This window comes from Gekko japonicus, unplaced genomic scaffold (assembly GCF_001447785.1).
Source record: "Gekko japonicus isolate JY-2015 unplaced genomic scaffold, Gekko_japonicus_V1.1 scaffold4396, whole genome shotgun sequence".
Classification (NCBI taxonomy): Eukaryota; Metazoa; Chordata; class Lepidosauria; order Squamata; family Gekkonidae; genus Gekko; species Gekko japonicus.
Window position 1 is genome coordinate 8,259 of NW_015177148.1, and position 5,381 is coordinate 13,639.

General features: G+C 46.8%; 1 protein-coding gene across 1 annotated transcript in view; it reads left to right on the plus strand.

The window, feature by feature from the left end:
* CHAT (choline O-acetyltransferase) overlaps positions 1-5,381 on the plus strand; it is a 70,204-nt gene that overhangs the window by 7,469 nt on the left and 57,354 nt on the right. The gene's annotated exons all lie outside the window — the stretch shown is intronic.

Below are 5,381 nucleotides of genomic sequence, written 5' to 3' on the forward strand. Positions count from 1 at the left end.
TGCGGGGAGCCCGGGCAAGCCAGCCCTTGGACAGGCTGGGGAAGGCACGTGGAAGCCTTTAAATGCCTCCCTGATACTTCCAGGCCCCCCTGGCCCACCCGCCTTGGAGTCACCGGGGGGGGGTGTCTTCCCTCTGTAGCCACGCAATCAGAGGTTTTGGCTGTAGTGGGCGTGGCCAACTCTGAAGCCAGCCGGAACGCCGTTCCTGTGGGTTCCTGCCCCAAAATAGCCCTGTTCTATACTGCGTTGTGGCCAGGGTGATAATGTAAGGCATGTGAAGAAATGGCTTCCCCAAATCATTATGCAAGGAAGTGAAACAATATTAGCGGGTGTGGTAGCCACGCAAAGGCAGATCCAAATGACCAGCCTTACTTAGGGACAGGGGGCCCAGAAGTCTCCGGAGAGGCCAGGGCTGATCTGGGTTTGTACAGGATGAGAGGGTACTTCAGGTGTTTGGCCCCAGGCCTTGAAGGACTTTCAAGGTCAAAACCAGCAAGGTGAGCATAGTAACATATCAGCAGCCAATGTATCATGCCTATACTATTGTTTGTGAATGCATCCAAACATGTGGTTGCAAGTTGACAGGGGAAGAGCACTTAAATTGAAGAAGAGAGAAGAAAAGATTGGATTTATGCCCCGCCCTTCACTACCCAAAGGTGTCTCAGAGTGGCTTACAAACTCCTTTCCCTTCCCCCTCCCCACAACAGACACCCTGTGAGGTTGGCGGGGCTGAGAGAGCTCTTGACAGAAAGGGCTCTTTTTCAAGAACAGCTCTTGTCAGAACTACGGCTTGCCCAAGGCCATCCAGCCAGGTGCAAGTGGAGGAGTGGGGGAATCAGACCCGGTTCTCCCAGATTAGAGTCCGCGCACTGAACCACTACACCAAACTGGCTCCTGAATAAATTGATCCTGGAAATCCCAGGCTATGTAGTTTCAATGAATCCTACAGTTGGGCTTTCTGAAGTATGTATCTCAGTCTGAATCTCTAAAATGAAAACTGAACTCATTAATGATGGCATCAATAGGCTAGATCAGAAGGAATGAGTTAGAGGTAGACCAAATCTGGAATGGAGCTGAGACAGTTCTACTGGCCCGTCTGATAAAAGTGTGTGAAAGCAGAATATATATTAATAATTTTCACACAACATAGTTTATTGACGCTGAATTGCAGGCTGTGGAAGGTCGGTAGTTCAGCAGTTCGAGACCAGAGTGTGCTGCATGACGGAGTGCGCTCCCGTCTCTGGTTCCAGCTCCTGCCAGCCTAGCAGTTCGAAAGCAAGAAATTGCAAGTAGATAAATAGGTACCGCTTCGGTGGGAAGGTCACAGCGTTCCATGCACCTCGGCGTTTGGTCATGCCGGCCACGTGACCACGGAAACGTCTTCAGACAGCGCTGGCTCTTCGGCTTGGAAACAGAGATGAGCGCCGCAACCCTAGAGCCAGATTCGACTGGCTTTCGAGCAAGGGAAACCTTTACCTTTACTAGGATGAAAGGACAGATTGCTGGACTAGATGGACCATTGGTTTGATCCAGCAGGTCTCTTCTGATGTTCTTATACAATAAGGGGGGGAAATCAACTCAGGAGATATCAAGGCACTTCCTTGAGTTTTTCACCCCCTTGAGTGTAACAGAATCTGATATCCATTAAATAAAATTTTTAATGCAACCCCTTCAATTTGACTGGATTGCCGTTTAACTGGATTAGATGCAACAAGAAGATTCTTTGCCCCGTCATGTGGAAACTAGAGGTCAACGGCCATGCTTTGCCAAGGAAAATGCATTCAGTGCCTGTGCTGTCTTATATGACATGAGATAAAAATATTACTAGAAAATGGATTGTCTGTGAAGTCTCTTCTACCGCTCATGACCTCTTTTCACCCAACAAACTATCTTCGGGGAGACGGCACCTCAGGAGAGTAGCTTCTGTTTTGCTATAGTCACACCTCACTGAACTGCAGCAGAGCCCAGCTCAGTCACCTGCTGGGAAGCGAGATGTTTGGATCCCAAAGGGAAGGGTCCCTGCAGTCGGTTTTGAGCCCCACCGGTAATGACGAGTGGGAAGAGGGGACAGACGCAGACCTTTGAGGGGAGTTGTCCGTACCATGTAGACAATGTCCATGCACATCCTGAACATCAGAAAGGGCTTGCAGGGCTAGTGGAAAAAAATGGCATTTCATTTCTCCCCCCCCCCCAAAAAAACAATTTATTAGGATATAATAAAAAAGTCAAACATATATCAAAACTTATATTGTTATACATCCTTTCCTCCTCTCCCCCCCCCTTTTCGGCTTCCCACAGTGCTCCAACCTCCAGCTCAATTCTTAAATTCTCTTCATACCTCCCTTTCTCCTTATTCACATCTATAGGTAACCTATCTTTCAACTGTTATTCTTATACATTTATCTTTTTCCAACCATCCTTTACTTTTCAATCATTATCAAAGCATTAGAGATTGTCCTTTACATCCCAGTATTTCTCCAAATATTCTTTAAAGTCTTTCCAGTCTGCAAAAAAAATCTTCTGCTTCCAAATTATTAAGTTTCCTTGTCATTTTATCCATTTCAACCATAAAAAGTAGTTTTTTTTATCCATTCCCCAATTTCAGGGACCTTGTCTTGTTTCCAACATTGAGCATATGTCATTCTGGCAGATGTGATCGTATACCACATCAATGTCCTTTTTGCCATATTGACTTCTTCCGTTTTAAGTCCTAAAAGTAGTAAAAAAATGGCATTTCATTTCTAACAACCTTTAGATATTCTAATAGACCTTAGGGCAGGCCGATCCCCAAGAACATAAGGGAAGCTCTGCTGGATCAGACCAATAGTCCATCTAGTCCAGCAGCCCGTCTCACACAGTGGCCAACCAATTTCTCTGGAGGGCCAACAACAGGGCCGAGAGGGCGAGGTCTTCCCCTCATGTTGCCTCCTGGCTCTGGGATTCAGAGACTTAGTGCCTCTGGATGTGGAGGTTCCTCTCAGTCACCATGGCTGGTAGCCACTGATAGACTTATCCCCCACGAATCTATCTAATCCCCTTTTAAAGCTGTTGATTCCCTGTGGCCATCACTACATCCTCTGGCAACGAATTCCACATTTAAATCACTCTCTGTGTAAATCCCTCCCTTAGTTATCTCTTTTCTAAACACACTGGGAATGCCACTGATTTACAAAGCGACCCTACGCAGAGTTACACTCTTTGAAACCCATTGACTTCACTAGGTGCAACTCTGCTTAGGATTGCACAGTTGCTCTGCCCACTATGTTTGTTAGCCACAAAATATCTATCCATAGGGCCAGACTAGGGCTGCGGTCACAGACGCTAAATAATCCACTTTCAATGCACTTCCAACTGGATTTTTACTGTGTGAACTGGCAAAACCCAGTTGGAAAGTGCCTTGAAAGTGGATTGAAAGTGGACTATTCAGCGTGTGTGACTGCAACCTAGTTCATTTATTTCATTTATGTATAGTCCACTCTTCTCACTGAGAAGAAAGAGGTGATTACATAATGTAAGTGAATGCAACTGACGATACCTCTAATCAGCAATGTAATAGGGCTAGGATTATAAACCATCTGAAACAAAGCATGATTATTAAATATGATGAGTCAAAGAATGCAGTGATATAGTGGCCTAGTGATCAGTGCTAGTCTAGATGGATTTGGGTCAGATCCAGCAACCTTTCTAAAGTTGTTTGGTTTGCAGATGCTCTACCCCTGAGCCACACATCCTTGTGCTTACCGCTGTGCAAGACTGTAGCTTTTCTCTGGACCAGTGTTCCCTCTAAGATGAGTTAGTGTGAGCTAGCTGACAGTTTTTTTAGCCTTCGGCTCACACGTTTTTGTCTCAGCTCAGGAAGGATGGCGCCAGAGCAGACTAATTTATGCAGTAGCCAAATCGCTGGCTCACAACTTTAGTGTCAGTAGCTCACAAAGCAGAATTTTTCCTCACAAGACCCCACAGCTTAGAGGGAACATTGCTCTGGACCAGTAACATTCCCTGACTATTAAGTTCAGTCTGTGTCCCTACAACTTTCTTTTTAAAGCTAGCATCTGAATGATGGACAGAATCGCTCTGTTTTCCATAGACAGAGACTACTAAAGAAAACACATAGCCTATTTTAAACACTGAAATTGATACCTACTTCCTCTCATTAACTGAACAGCTCCATTGTGATCACTGTTTTCTAGGAAACTATGTTTTGCATCTCTCCAGTGAGGGCCAGGAAACTGTCTTAGCATATAGGAGCTCACTTCAAAAATACCGGGAAGGGGGGGGGAGTATTGTGAGAACAAACCACGGTTTTTCGTTTCCTGCCCTTAGATGTCATGACAAACTGTGGTTTGTTGGGAACTGGAAAAGCCTTCAATATCTGAGCCACACATGAGGAGAGGAGGGAAGAACCACATGAAACCCCAAGTCTCTCTCTTATAAAGTTAAAAATGAAATGTGGCACGTAATATTGTCGTTCCTAACAGCCACTTAACTAAGCAGTGATAGCTTACATGCGAACATAAGAGTTTATTTATGTATTTACATCATGTAGTCTGCCTTGCTCACATTGGACTCAGGGTGGATTACACAGAGTGAGTCAATGCAATCAACCAATGGGACGTTCAATACAGGATGCAGTAGAATTAGGGTCGTAGAACCAGTCTGAAGTCTAAAAACGGAAGGGGTCATGGCTTAGTGGTACAGCATCTGCCTGGCATGCAGAAGGTCACAGGTTCGATCCCTGGCATCTCCAGTAAAAAGGACCAGGCGGTCGTGATATGAAAGACCTCAGTCTAAGACCCTGGAAAGGTGATGCCAAGTCTGTGTAGACAATACTGACTTTGATGGAAGAAGAAGAAGAAGAATTTGGATCTATACCCCGCCCTTCACTAACCAAAGGGGTCTCAGAGGGGCTTACAAACTCCTTTCCCTTCCCCTCCCCACAACAGACTCTATGGCACTCTATTCCACTAAGATCCTCCCCAAGTAGGGTTGCCGCCCCCCTGATGGGGGTGGGGGGTCTTCCCCGGTTTTGGGGCCACCAATCTGCTGTTGACCACCTGGCCAGTGGGGAGTCCTGGCACACCCAGAGGTGACATGCTGGACACATTTGGGGGGCGCTCTAGCATTCGGGTAAAAACTCTGTGGTGGCCAGAAGTGTCCCGGAACCGGCCTGGAGTCCCCTGCTGGGATGAGGGTAAGATGTGGCAACCCTATCTCCAGGTTCCACCTCCCCCCAGATCTCCGGTAGGTTCCCAGCCTGGAGCTGGACACCCTATTCCCCCCCCCATCTTCCACTGATCGCCAGGGGAGACCTGGCAACACTACTACAGTAACTGTCCCCCCCCCCCCCAGTAAAGCCTGCACAAGTGCAGTCGCCCCTTTGG